The sequence below is a fragment of the Lichenostomus cassidix genome, chromosome W (assembly GCF_008360975.1).
Source record: "Lichenostomus cassidix isolate B80296 chromosome W, HeHo_3.0, whole genome shotgun sequence".
Taxonomy (NCBI): Eukaryota; Metazoa; Chordata; class Aves; order Passeriformes; family Meliphagidae; genus Lichenostomus; species Lichenostomus cassidix.
In genome coordinates, this window is record NC_139510.1 from 23262236 (window position 1) to 23277353 (window position 15118).

The window sequence follows — 15118 nt, forward strand, 5'->3', positions numbered from 1 at the left end:
CGCTGCTGGCTTGTGGCTCTTCTATTGTTATAAACTTTCCAAGCTATTTCAAGTAATTTGTCTAGATTTCTTAACTTTTCCCCTTCCAATTCCTGTAACCTTTTTCTCGGTTTTTTTGTTTGTTCATTTTTCTCTCTTTTTTTTCTTTTTCCTTTTTTTTCCCTTTTTTCTGTAACTCTAAGTACCATCTCTCTGAGTTTTTCATAATCATTTTCACTACCCTAGCAACCTTATCAGGATTTTCTCTATAGGTTCCAGCTGACTGTTTCCATATAACCAAACCTCCTGACATATACCGGTCCGTCCACCCCCCACCCCTTGTCTTAAAGGGGTAATTACAATTTTCTTTTGCTTACCAAGTCTTGGCAGACTCTTTCCCATCCTGGAACGAGTCCAATGGGCTATGGGTCCACCACCACCCCCACCGCTGTCCAGTCCCCCAGCACCCCCTCCCCCACACCCCTGTACCGGAACCAAACTGCGGCCATCCACGGGCAAGGGTAGAAAGGGGCTGCCACAAGCAGGTGAAGAGGGCACAGGTGGCAGGGGGGGACATCCCCAGGGAGGTGTAGGTGGGAAAGGTGGGCACCCCCGAGAAGGCGCAGGCAGTGTAAAGTCAGACCCTATAGGAACCACTAGTAAATCACTTTCCAATATATCTTTCTGATATAAACTCTCATTCAATGCCAAGCGCTCCAAACAATGGTTCCCTTGAACACAAGCCAGACATTTATCGTTGCACACTGCCACAGCAACCAAATCACCCTCCAACAGCCATTCTGGGTTTTCTTGCAAACAGAAAAATAAATCAACATACAGAACTTCATCTAATTTTACCTCATGCTTACAAAACAACAACAAATGAGAAATCAGGTCAGATTGCAAAGAACCATTTTTAGGCCACTTTCTTCCAGCCTGCAAAATATATGTTGGCCACCGAGAATCACAATACTCGATTAGCGTATCCTTACGCAATCGTTGGCCAAAATTACATTGCTTCCAATGTGCTAACAAGCACCCCAAAGGAGAATTACAAGATATAGGAGCATAGCCACCCAAAATCCCTTTAAGCTTCTCGATTTCCACTTGCCGACCCTGCAATGCTTTCGCAATTGTCTTACGGACGGCGCCCGGGCATACCACTAGAAATTCCTCAGCCCAACCAAGCATAGCTTTCGTTGCATCTTACTGGCAGGCAACCAAACCACCATTAAAAGGCACCTTACCTTCTCCAGGGGACGTTGTGAGCGGCGGAGGGTCGCGGCGTGATGGGCTCCCCGAGAATCCCTCGGTGCCGGCTGGAGCGTGATCAGGTCGCGGGGTCTTCAGCAGCGCTCACAGGGTCCCATCTGGGTCGCCAAAATGTTAGCGTGGAAAACACATAATCACTGAATGATTATATGTAGGTGCCTTTATTTGAGCTTGGGAAGCCGGGGTGTAACATCTACCCAAATCTGACTTCAACATGGATTTGAAGCGAATACAGTTTTATACCTTCCCTTACAGAACAGTGATGTAATCATATGTTAATTATCAACTTATCATTGTTCCATTGTTTCCCCCCAAGCATGACTTTAAGCCCCCCTTCTCCCACAGTATTTCTGATTTATTTTGCAGGTGTGAATCTGCATCAGTTAACTAAAACAATCCCAATATTTTCTAAGCAATCTTCATATTCATGTCAACCTGACCCTGTACAAGCAGTTCTTACCTACTCCCCGTTCCCCAAAGCCTATTCTTAACTACCCCGATTTTAGAAACATTTTAACCCTATGTTAACACCATGGTATCGGAACAACAATCATTGCAGGATCTGCTGCCATCAATTGTAAACACCGATATCGGCATTTAGTTATCAGGCAAGCGATCAATTTGAACAATGTGGGTGCTGTCTTTTTTGGTTGATGGGGCAAAAAGACCTATTCCTGGATATGCAAAGGATCATCCCATTGTTTGTTCCACTGGCCAATGATACCTGTAGGATGGAGGTCTGGAGCAGTAATGAAAACAGTGATATCAATAGAAGGATCTACTCAATAAACCTGATGAGCAGAAACAGCTTGCTGCACTTCATTCAGCACCCGTCGCGCCTCGGGAGTCAATTGCCGAGGTGAGTGTAGGTCAGAGTCCCCCTTTAAAATATTAAAAAGTGGGGAAAGTTGTGCATTGGTCAGTCCCAAATACGGACGTAACCCGTTGATGATGCCTAGCAATTTTTGGGCATCATTCAGAGTCTTAATAGAGCCTGAGAACTGCACCTCTTGATGCTGTATTGTTCGATCCAAGATTTTGACTCCTAAATATTTCCAAGGAGGTTGTTGTTGAACTTTCTCCGGAGCCACTTGCAACCCATAGGAATGCAAGGCATTGAGCAGTCGAGGCTGTAACCGCAACTCATCCTGGGTGAATGCTGCCACCAGGATATCATCCATATAATGGTAGCAGAGTACCTCAGGAAACTGCTCACGGATTCCGGACAAGGCCTGAGTGACATACCATTGACAGATAGTTGGGCTATTTTTCATGCCCTGAGGTAACACTTTCCATTGAAACCGCTTTACAGGCTCCACATTGTTAATTGCAGGCACAGTAAAGGCAAATTTTGGCCTGTCATTGGGGTGCAAAGGGATTGAAAAAAAACAATCCTTCAAATCAACGATCAAGATTTTCCACTCTGTGGGAATCATTGTGGGTGAAGGCATGCCAGACTGTATGCTCCCCATACTTTCCATCACTGCATTAACTTTTCAGAGATCTTGCAACAGTCTCCATTTCCCTGATTTTTTCTTAATCACTAAAACTGGGGTGTTCCAGGGACTGGTAGAAGGTTCTATATGTCCCTGTTGCAGTTGCTCCTGAACCAGCTGACAAAGGGTGACTAATTTGTCTTTTGGCAGGGGCCACTGTGGTTCCCATATAGGTGTTTTGGTCAGCCATTGCAAAGATAGCGTGGAATATGGTGCGCCCTTGCACACAGTAACTCCTATTAAAAATTTGTCATGATTCACACCCCCCAAGCTGACAACACGTCCTGTCCCCAGAGGTTAATTGGAGCTGGAGTGACATAAGTCCGAATAAAAGCCGTGTGCCCCTCTGGATCCTTCACCAACACAGGTCGCTTACTCAATCGACTCTGTGTTGTTCCTCCCAGCCCCGCGATATTCAGTCCCGCAGGGGATAAAGGCCACGTAGGAGACCATGAAGCAGAGGAAAGGATCGTTGCATCAGCACCTGTATCGATCAAACCTCGGATTCGAATTCGATGCGGACGTGCTTTCGGCATGATGAGGGTACAAGTCATCTGCGGTGACTCATTAGAGATGGATGCAGCTCAGTAGACCTGCGGAAGTCCCGGCAGTTCAGTGCTGTCACCTCCGCCAACTTGCTGGTCTACACTGGGAACAGAAGACTCACAAGGCAACAAGTGAGCAAGGTGAGTCTTTGCAGGAATGGTGACAGAGGGGTCCGATGTGGAAACCGTAGTGTGAATCTGGCCCTTGAAGTCAGCACCTATGACATCTGGAAGAACAAGGATCCCTTGGCTGATGGCCTCAGGCCCCGCCATAAGCAATGCATAGGCCCCCTGATCCAGGGGACCGTCCACTTCCAAGGGAACCCTGTTGGCATCACCAGATTCTAAGACGACTGTTGCTGCTGTGTAGGCATTGACTCGGGCCTTTGGTGCCTCTTCCACATTGACCGGGTAAGCCTGGGCTGTCACCCTGTTTGGAGGGAACTGATGTGATGGGGGGCAAATCCCCCTTTTTGCACCCCTCTTCACGTTTCCTGACAGGGGTCAACCATCTACATGGTACTGCGACCTGCAGTAGTCTGAAGTGTGACCTGGCCTACCACACCTCTTACATTGAGGAGTCTTGGTCCCTGAATTCCCCTTTTTTCCTGAATTTTCTTTCTGCTTTGACTTGACTCATTTCCGTTTGTTCTCAGCCTTGGGCTGTTTTTGTCCCTGATCAGTGGGTCCCTGATCAGAGGACAGAAATGCAGCCAAAACGGATTTCCCCTGATTTTCTGACTGCACCCTGGCACAAGCTCGCATCATGTCCGTGACAGAAGGATCCCCCAGTAGGGCATTGATGATCCTTCTACACTTGTCATTGGCATTGTCCCTTGCCAAATGTTTCATCAGAATCTGTCTCATGGATGGATCCTCAATCTGCTTTTCCAAAGCTGATGCCAGCTTCTCAATAAATGTCAGGAAAAGCTCAGATTGCCCCTGCTGTATCTTTGTCTACCGTGTTTGTGGGGTGACCATTTCTATAGTTTTCAAAATGGCTCCCATACCGAGCTATTGGGCTTGCTCCAGGATCCGAGGATTCCAAGCTGTGGAAAGCTGGCTTCTAGAGAAGAGACACGCAGATGTAGATAGATTGCTTCTTAACAATAGCCATATTCAGCCAACTATTAATTAGATACCTTCGTCCAATCAGCGATCTAAGGTCACCACGACTTTCTGCAACATAGGAGTCGTGGGGGCCGTCAAGAATGCGTTAATTGGTAACAGATATGCAGAAATCAGGCACTATAGGTAAACATAGATACATGTTAAGGCGAGTAGCCAAACTTAGGGCGTGGAAGTATATAACCAATAGTATTGTATGATTACAGAATATGCATGAGTTAGTTAACTACACTATAAAATTGTATGCTGTAAATGAATAAACTGAAGCTTGTGGTAAATTCATATTGGATTGTCAAGCCTCCGTTTCTCGGCAAATGGTGACCCCCGACGTGATACGAACAAGGGTCCTGCTCCCCATCTGGCTGGATCTGTTTGGGGAACAGCACGGCCACGGCCGAGAATCCAGGCACTTGGCTCCAATTACCCCGGGAGGGTCAAAGCGACGCAGCGCACGCATAGGACGACCGTACAAGACGAGATCTGGGCATCGCCGGACCTGCAGGGTGGAACACCACCTGCGCCAAGGAGGAGAAGCAGCCGATGACCTCGGTGGGGTGTAAGTGCGCAATTCCCTAAATCGGGATAGAGGCAAGCTGCTCTAGAGATATCATTATGCTTTTTAGAAAAGCATAGACTCAGTAAAAGCATTCTGTTACAGTTTGCTTCGCTAATCGTGGTGGGACAAGCCTATGGATTTCTTACAAATCCTGTTACCGTATTCAACCTAAAAGAATGGTTAAATTATGGAGCTGGTTTACTTCTGGAGGGTGATAAAATTGCAAAAAAGCTTGGCAAACCATGGAGTAAAGTCCTAGCTTGCTTACAACATCCTGCAGAGCTGGAACTGGCAAGGGTGGCACAGAAATTTGCGGTTGCAGAGAGCGGAGAGAAACTTGAGAGTTGCTGTGCTGCTATTACCATGCAGCTATTAACTTCAGCAGCCGCGGCGCAGCAGCAGGGGAAGCCCCCCCGCCAGGGGGGAGGGAGAATCGTAGCCCTCTATCGCTCCACCGCCGCACACACAAACCGCGGAAAAAGAACGACAGTTTCTGCCAGATCAGAGCCACCACCCGCAAAGCCGAAACGCACCGTAATAGCGGCGAAAGCTCAGAGCAGCTGCGCCGCCCAGAAACAGCCCCGCCGCGCGCCATGCAAACTCTGCAACCCGAGAGCGAAACGGAAGTTACTCCGACCTCGGTTTCCTGTCAACTGAAGCAGAAGGCGGAAGTCGCAGAAAGCACCCCGATGGGCGGTGCCGCTGGCTGTCCACGCCCCTTTCACCGCCTCCTGCTCACTGAAACCATCACTAACACCGAGACTGGGACCGCCCCGCTGCGAATGACGCCAGCAAACACTAACTGTGCTACGAGAGATTATTTTCAAAGCTCCAAAAATCAATTCATAACTGTATTTTCAAAGTACCCTGTTAATTGGTGCAACTAAGTTATAATTTAAACTTGTTTCCAGCTTTTACTAATGAGAACCCATTGTAACAACATAATTGTCCTGATGAACCTTAGTTACTAAAACCTTAAAGAAAAGCTAAAATTCCTTGCTAAAGCAATTTTAAAGGTGTTTATCCTAAGTATATTTTAACAAAGTTAATTTTTGAACTATTTCCTCAAAGCATCATTCATCATTAGGTGCATAATATCTTAGCTTTTAAACCAACTCAGTGTTTTAAACAAATTCAGTAAACCCTTTTTAAAATAAAGTGAATATTAACTAAACAAAATATAAAGCTAGAGCCATTACCCTTAAATCCTTATATCAAAACATCAAATGATTTACAAAAATTATTAAATGCAATTAACTGTGTAAAACTCACCCTAGGCTTTACCCCATGTAAGTTATTTGCAGAAACATCCAAAACTACCACACTAAATTTAAAGAAATCTTTTTATTTATAAGTGTTGTTTGGGGCAGTGTTTATGTGTGTGTGAGTGTGTCTGTGTATGTGGGTGTGACAGTGCTGTGACAAACATACTATAAATGTCGTTTGGCTTCTAAAGCATTTTTAAATTTGTGGACCGGGCCTATAAGTGAAATTATACTGGATAATTTGGGCTACCTGTTGAGTGCCATTAAAATTAAGCTCAATTAATACCTTGATAAGCTTACCTAAGACAAAAACTAAGCAGAGTCAAAAGAATAAAAGCACCACAAATTATATTAAATTTTAAACACTATTAAAGTTAAGTGAATTTAGATTTTATTACAGGTATATTATGTTGTCTGTTATTTGACATTTCATTAAGCTTAAATTCAATTAACACCAAGTTCAACTGTTACTCAATATTTGTTGTTTTAAGTTCCATTAATTTTAAATTCTATTAAGTTTGAATTCAATTATAGTTAAGTTTCTTAAGTGTTGCTCAATTTACTATTTATTAATTTTTAAGTTTTAGTAATTTTATGTCCCATTAAGTTCTATTAAGATTGAGTTCTGTTCACTTCCAGTGGCATTAACTTTGAGTTTTGACAAGTTTGTTTTTGCTATGTTGTGTTCATTTGAAGAACACAAGTTTTTGCTGCCAAAGCCTTGAACAAAAACTGAATTTTGTTACAGTGTTGCCTAAAGATAGTGTTTGTGTGTATGTGTGAATATTGCAGGCCTGCTGAAAGTGTTGTTTGCTTTTAAGTGTTTTAATGTGTAGATAAAACCTGTAACTGCTGAGAGTGTGGTTTTTGATTTTGAGAGTTTTGATGTGTGAATGAAACCTAAGAGCAAAGTTCTACTGAATAGTTAAATTTCCTGTTAAATGTCTTTAGTTAAGTATAAATTCTGTTAAAATTAAGTATTATTAGATGTAAATTTTAATAAGTTTTAAATTCTGTTAAGGTTAAAATTCTGTTAAGTAATATTAAGTGACGTTAATTTTAAATTCTGTTAAGTTTTAAATTCTGTTAGAGTTAAGTTGTTAAAGTGATATCAACTTTGAATTCCATTATAGTTAAGTCCTATTTGTTAGTTTTAAATCAAACTTATTAAGATCAAGCTTTATTTTAAGTTTTAAAATTGTTAGTTTATATTGTTGTTCACAAAAGCCTTGCAGTTTCATCTTCCTTGGTTAAGGTCAGATGATAGGGTCCACTGTTTTCAAGTGTTTCACCTCACCTTATATAATTATCTACCAGGGTGGTAACATGATAAAACACTCTCCTTATTGGTATTAATCAAAGCTTGTTTATCAGATGCTCTGAGAAAACCCTCCCAGTTAAGGCCTGGGGCTCTGGCCAAGCCCTAATCCTGACTGGTTGGGAAGTATGCCACCAAACCCAGGTGTTTCTGCGCCAAAAGTGTGATCGAGTCACCTTGACTCGCTGATTTGGACTTGTGAAGGCTGAGCCCTCTTCCAGGTAAACTTGGAATCCTTGCCCGGGAAAGGTTCTCCAAGCCCTGCCTGTGGAATGGGGTTCCCAGCAATTGCAGTCCCTGGGAGATAGCAGAGTAGTTAAATAATTGAGGATATATTTTCTTAAATAAGCTTATTGTTTCATTCCATGTATTGTTACACCTTTGTGTCATTTTCATCTTCTTATAGAAAGAAACACATCTTGCCAAAAACAAAATGGGGGGAGTATAACCCCTCAAGCAATTAGACAATGCAATACTTATGCTAAAATTTTATGTATAGAAAAATGTAATTTCGCTTTTTAGAACAGTTATTGTCACTGTACTGATGATTATAGATGTGTTGTTAAGGTCATTATGTGAATTCATCAACCTTAGCTTGCCTAATCTCTGTTGTTGTAGCATAGATTCCAGTGCAGCACAAAACAAATTTGTGGGATACTCTAGCCAACTTGACAGAGCAAAACATAATTTGTCTCCCTCTTTCGTCATCATACAATCCCAGCATGCTACCAGATGAATGGTTTCTACTTGTTGTGGACTTAAAGGACTGTTTTTTCACCATTGGACTACATCCAGATGACATGCAGTGTTTTGCTTTTACGCTGCCCTCAATTAACCGTGAGGCACCTGCACAACGTTTTGAATGGACTGTATTACCACAGGGAATGCGGAACTCACCGACACTTTGTCAACTCTATGTGGATGCTGCTCTCAGGCCTCTTCGGACGGCCTGGCCAGAAGTAATCATCTATCACTACATGGATGATATATTACTGGCACAGAGCGCACCTTTTACCGCAGATCAGTTACATACCCTGACTAATCACTTGCGTGTTCAGGGCCTTACAATCGCCCCTGAAAAGGTACAGAACACATCACCATGGCGATATTTAGAATGGACAATAACAGACCATCAGGTTCGTCCTCAAAAACTGCAGATTCACACAAACATCCAAACCCTACATGATGCTCAGAAACTGATGGGTGACTTACAATGGCTTCGTCCTGTCATTGGTATTCCTAATGAACTGTTAAATGTCCTGTGGCCTCTACTGAAAGGCACTGAGCCGGCTACAAAAGTCACCCTCTCTACAGCACAGCAGGCGGCGATCCAGACTATCTCAGAACGTGTTGTACAAAGTCATACATTGCGTCGTCTACTTGATGTGCCACTAAATATCACTGTGCTAACTGGCCCTCAATACCTTTTGGGTGCCATCACTCAGCATAAAAAGAAAACGGGGGAAAATACCCCCACCACAAATGAGGATTACAATGTTTTGGTGCTGGAATGGTTAGCACCACCCCTTCAACCACGAAAAACGATTCAGGAAAACATAATTACAATGGCAAATCTTATCAAACGTGGCCGCCAAAGGATAAGGGAGATCCAAGGAACATCGCCAGGGGAAATACAAGTACCACTGAAGCTGGATGACCTGAACTGGTACTTACAAAATTCTATGGATCTTCAGGCAGCGTTGCTGGAAGAGGAAACCCTCATCAGTATCCGACCTCTCCAGCCTTCTACGCTGGCATGGATGTCTAATCACCGATGGCTAATAAAGCCATTGCGGTCATCCTCTCCGCTTTCAGGAGCAGTGACTGTTTATACAGATGCTGGCAAACGCTCCCGTAAAGCTGCTGCGACGTGGATGGAGGAGAAGCAATGGCGACACAAAATTATTCCTGCAACATCGGAGGACTCTTTACAAACCTTGGAACTATCAGCAGTGGTCTGGGTCTTTACCAACTAGATAGACCAACCTGTTAACATCGTCACAGATTCTCTCTATGTCGCAGACATTGCTAACAGAATTGAGGAAGCAATGGTTAAGGAGGTCTCAGATAGTAGAGAAAGGCTTTCTAAAACCCTGTTTGTACTAAATCATCTGTGTATATTTGGAGATCAGGATTTACCACCTATCTTAATTCATCACAAGGGAGTGGCACAGCCACCGGTACCACGCATGAAGGTCCTATATAAGGACCCCAAAACAGGCATCTGGGAGGGTCCAGTAGAGGTCATATATTCTAGCAGAGGTTATTTTTGTGTATCTTCCTCCACAAGCCCCCTTTGGGTTCCTAGCCGCTGGGTGAAGCCTGCACTTGATCAACCTGGCACGGCTACAGGTGCCCCCGATACCGCCGATCGATGAAACACCACGACTGATTCGGCTTCTACATTGTGCTCTTGATCCTATCTTGCGGCAAGCTGGGGTTCCAGTCGAGCGTTGGCAGACTTTATTAGAATTAAGAGATATTATAAATAGATTAGGCTCTGTACCCCCTTACCTGAATAGATACCCTTGTAGAAATTGTGCTAAGCTGTGGTGTCAGGCATGGTTACTTATTAAGTGTAGTATTTGTAAGAAACGGTGGTGGGTCCATCAAGAAGTGTATAATACTTGTTGTTTGGCTTGCATTAATACACGCATAACTTGAATTAACTTTGCACATAACAGGCTGCAACAAGCTTTAGCTGCATTTATAGGGCTGCCTGATTGGCAAGGTTTGCAATTATTTGAATCTGAAGAGCAAAAAGTTATAGCCTGGTTACATTGGGAGGCCCAAGATGCAGTAAATTGGGCAACATCAAACTTTGGATCTCTTGGGGAGCCGAACTCTTAATGCTAGTGGCAATGAAACAGGCTGCATAACTTTTGGTAGCCCCATAGTGATTGCTAAATACATAAACAACTTCAATAGCTTAAGGAGCAAACAGCAAAGATAACAGTGCAAAAGGACGATGGCCTATTCGGAATTCCATGGAGTGACTGGGGTATAACAGGATGGCTTCGCTATATCTTGCAAGTAGGATTAGTGATTTTACTTGTCCTTGTTGGCATAGCTGTTATTCTACCTTGTGCTTTGCAATGTTTGAAAAAATCATTATCACAGACAGTGAATCAGCTTTGGCTCGCACAAACGCGTAAAGAAAACAGGGGAATTGTGGAAAGCTGGCTTCTAGAGAAGGGACACGCAGATGTAGATAGATTGCTTCTTAACAATAGCCATATTCAGCCAACTATTAATTAGATACCTTCGTCCAATCAGCGATCTAAGGTCACCACGACTTTCTGCAACATAGGAGTCGTGGGGGCCGTCAAGAATGCGTTAATTGGTAACAGATATGCAGAAATCAGGCACTATAGGTAAACATAGATACATGTTAAGGCAAGTAGCCAAACTTAGGGCGTGGAAGTATATAACCAATAGTATTGTATGATTACAGAATATGCATGAGTTAGTTAACTACACTATAAAATTGTATGCTGTAAATGAATAAACTGAAGCTTGTGGTAAATTCATATTGGATTGTCAAGCCTCCGTTTCTCGGCACCAAGCAGCTTGAACGTTGGGGTAAGTGAAAGGCCCCTTACCCATGAGGATGTCAGCCCCAATCATGCGCCTAGGGTCCTCGGAAGGCAAGGACACATTTTTCTTCAGCTGTTCGTCAACCATCGCTTTCCAATTGTCCTCAAAGGCACTGTATTGCATAGGGTGAAACAGCACCTGAGCCAGATACATAATATCAAAGGGAGCAAGCAAATCACTATTTATCACTCTAAGAAGTTGCATCACGACTGGAGAAGACAAGCCAAATGTGGCTACTTTGGTCGCTAAGTCATTTGTCACGTGCCATGCAATGGTGGTGTGGCTGTTCCTTGTGTCCATGGCGTCCGGGCCAGGCACAAACACCGGAAAAGCCTGAGCGTCCCCTTGCGGGAAGCCACCATCACTCAGACCTGCCATAGCAGATTCACAGCCCTCCCGCTGTTTGGGCATCCCTATCTTCTCTATAAGTGCCCAGTCTCCCACTTCCAGAGAGCCCTGCTTGACTGATTCCCAGAACTGCAGGGAGTCACGCAGGCAGAAAATCCCCACGCTGGTGCGGTGTCTCCAAGGGTTACTCAGAACCCAATGCCTTTTCTTTTTCACTGCCCGCGCGAGCCTCTGCCCTGGAGGAAGAATGCCTTCCTCGTCACTGTCTGAGTCGTCCATGTAAGGCTTGCCATCTGCATGCCCCATCACAAAGGACGGTGACTGGCCAGAAGCGGTGTTCGCTCTGAAAAACTGCGCTGTGACGGGGCCGGGAGAGGGGCAGGGGGACGGCGGCACCACCAGCTCGCCGCCAGGCACATTCACCAAGCCCTCCGGCACAGCACCAGTATGCTGTGCCAGGGCTGCATTTGCCACAGAACCTGCCAGGGAAACCGGCACCTGCCCGGGACCAAAATGTCCCCACGCCGCTGCCGCCATGTTTGCTGCCGGGTCAACAGGAAGCCCGGACCCCATCCGCGGTCCTGAGGCAGGGAATCCTGCGCAAGAGGTCCTCCATCTGTCACTGGATCCCGGCTACTTCGGCCAGTAAATCCTGAAACAGCCAAAACAGAGGAGGTTCCACCGTGCTCGGCACAGATGCCGGCACCTCCGTGCCAATCAAAGACCCCGCAGAGGAAGCACCGCGTGCCGGAGGCTCCTCTTCCAGTCCCTGCCTAGCCAAAATGGCGGCTTGTCGCTCTGAGAACGGAATTCCCGGAGCCGCGAGATGCTGGAACGCAGCCAAGGTGAGCAGCAGCGCGTCCCGCTCTGCGGCAGCACCCCCCATCTCCGCCCCGCCAGTCCCTGCCGCGGACGCTGGCCACCCACAGGGGGGGCATTCCAGCGCCATTTTGCAGGGGTGGGGGGGGTTTCTGGACCTGCCCATTTCGTGGCGGCAGAGGAGGGGTAATCTTCGCAGCGGCTGCATCAGAGCTGGTCTTTGGCCCTCCTTTCTTCATCATCTCAGCTAGCTGTTCAGTCGGGTGGACATAAGTGAGTTTTGGGAGGTCACTCGGAGAAACATATTGAGTTTTCACGGCTGCATCTGCTGTCAGGGACGGGGCCTCAGAGTCAGTCTGGGTCGGTACGTCTTTCATGCGCCACCCAATGTCTGAAAGCAGAGGGTCCATGCTCTTGCAAGCCGCTATCTGGGCATCATAAAACTCCTGTCCCTTCAACGGGTCCCAAATGTCTCTCCAAACCCCATGGAAGCGGACTGTGGTCCAGTCTCCAAACATCATCTCTGTGGCCAGGGAGCGGCCAACAGTGAGCCAAGACTCACAGCTCAGCACCATGTCCCAAATGTCCGGGACCACGTGGTCCGAAACCCACTCCAACAAGGCTCGAGCGACCCGCGGCGTCTGAGCAGCCGCTGGGTCATCCTCAGAGTCCTCTAGAAAAGCCTGTAAAAGTTCATCCACAGGCAGGGGAGGCTCCATCTCGATATCAGGATCGGCCATGCCGTACAGCAGGCGGGGGGGGTTGGGTTCGGGTCGAGAATTGCGTACCTGTTCCTGCACGCAGCACACGTCAGGGTCACCAGATGTCGCTGTTGAACGGCTAGCGAAGCGCAAGAACCAGGCCGATCAAATGTGGCAAAATTTCTGATTTTATTATTTAATTCTTAAACTTATATAGACTTTCAAAGATCGTCCGGATTGGGTCAATTCAAAACCTCCCCCTAGGCCAATTGGCCAGGCTTGAACCGCCTATCTTTCAAAGACCGTTTCAATAACATCCAAACTTTATCTTTGTAAAAAACACAGGAAGAAGAAGATAAAATTCCCATGGGAAAGAGTCTGTGCTTGCCACAGGGTGAAACAATACCTGAGCCAAATATATAATATCAAATGGAGCAAGCAAATCACTATTTATCACTCTAAGAAGTTTCATGATGACCGAAGAAGAGATGCCATGGCTTGCGACCTTCGATGACAGGTAGCTTGCTGCCTTCCATGCAATGGAGGCATGCCTGCTCTTCTCCGCCGAGTCCGGGCCAGGCACAAACACCGGAAAAGCCTGAGCGCCACCTTGTAGGAAGCTAGCATCACCCTGACCTGCTGTAGCAGTTTCGCAGCCCTCCCATCGCTTTGGCATCCCTATTTTCTCTATAAGTGCCCAGTCTCCCTCATCCAGTGCACCCTGCTTGACTGATTCCCAGAACTGCAGGGAGTCACATGGGCGGAATATCCCCACGCCGCCAGGGGTTGCTCAGAACCCAATGCTTTTTCTTCTTTGCTGCCCGCGCGAGCCTCCGCCCAGGAGGGAGGATTCCTTCCTCGTCACTGCCTGAATCATCAGTGTAAGGTTTGCTATCCGCAAGCCCTATCACAAAAGACCGTGACTGGCTGGACGCAGTGTCCGTGCCAAAAACTGCACAGTGATGGGGTTGGGGGAAGGGCAAGAGGACGGCAGCATTACCAGCGCGCTATCAGGCGCGTTCGCCGAGCTCACAGTGCCAAGGCTGCATTCGCCACTGAACCCATCAGAGGGACCGGTACCTGTCTGTGTCTGAGGTGTCCCTGCGCCGCAGCCGCCATGTTTGCTGCAGTGTCAGCAGGAAGCCCAGACCCCTTCCGGGGTCCCGAGGCGGGGACTTCTGGCCCAGTCCAGCCTGCGCACTGGACTTTCCGTGAGCAGAGCTCCGCTATATCTTGGCGGATTCCGGCCACTTCGGCCAGTAAATCCTTTAAAAGTCGAGATGGAGGAGGCTCCTCTGTGTTCGGCTCAATGTCCCATGCGTCTGAGCCACAGGAAGCCTGTCCCGGCATGGCTTCTGTGGAAATGTCAATCAAATTCCCTACAGCGGAAGCACCGCTTGCTGGAGGCTTCTCTTCCGGTCCCTGCCTGGCCAAAATGGCGGCTGGACCTGGAAGCCGCACGGGGACCGCATTCGGAGCCCACACCGTGTCCCGCACGCTGGCTGCAGCCGGTGGCGCAGTCAGCGCTGGCCCACCCGGGCCCGGCAGAACCCTGGACTCCCACGCGCCTGCAGCCATGTCCGCGCGGGGGGTGGGGCAGCCAAATCCGTGGCTGTTCTGAACGGAACCAAGGTATCTTGTTGTCCTGCCCACGCCGTGGCTGCGTCACCCGTCTCTGTTCTCTCAGTCCCCACTCCCGAAACAGCCCACTCGGCTGCCGTAACCTGCGGCGGCTGCCCATAGGGGGGGCCAGATCGGCACCATTTTGCAGGGGTGGGGGGGGCGGGGCCACACCATTGCTCAGAGGCAGGGGAGGGGGGACTCCCCTTGCCGCCGGTGCCTCAGAGCCGGTCCTCTTCCCTTCTTACTTCAGCATCTCCGCCAGCTGTTCATTGGGATGTACATAAATGCGTTTGGGAAAGTCATTTGGAGAAGTATACTTGCTCTTTGTGGCTCCATCTGCTGCTGACTGTGGGACGTCAGGGTCAGTTTGAGTCGGCGCGTCTTTCATGCGCCGCTCGTCGACCAAAAGCAGAGATTCTAGACCTTTTAAAGCCTCTATCTCTGCATTGTAAAATTCCTGTCCCTTCAATG

The 15118-nt window shown here is 47.0% G+C and overlaps 1 long non-coding RNA gene across 1 annotated transcript; it reads left to right on the forward strand.

The window, feature by feature from the left end:
• The first annotated feature begins 12221 nt into the window (after positions 1-12221).
• On the forward strand, positions 12222-14708 carry LOC146425715 (uncharacterized). The gene is made up of 2 exons (XR_014846593.1): positions 12222-12349; positions 13370-14708. It is a non-coding gene; the product is annotated as an uncharacterized LOC146425715 (long non-coding RNA).
• Positions 14709-15118: the final 410 nt, after the last annotated feature.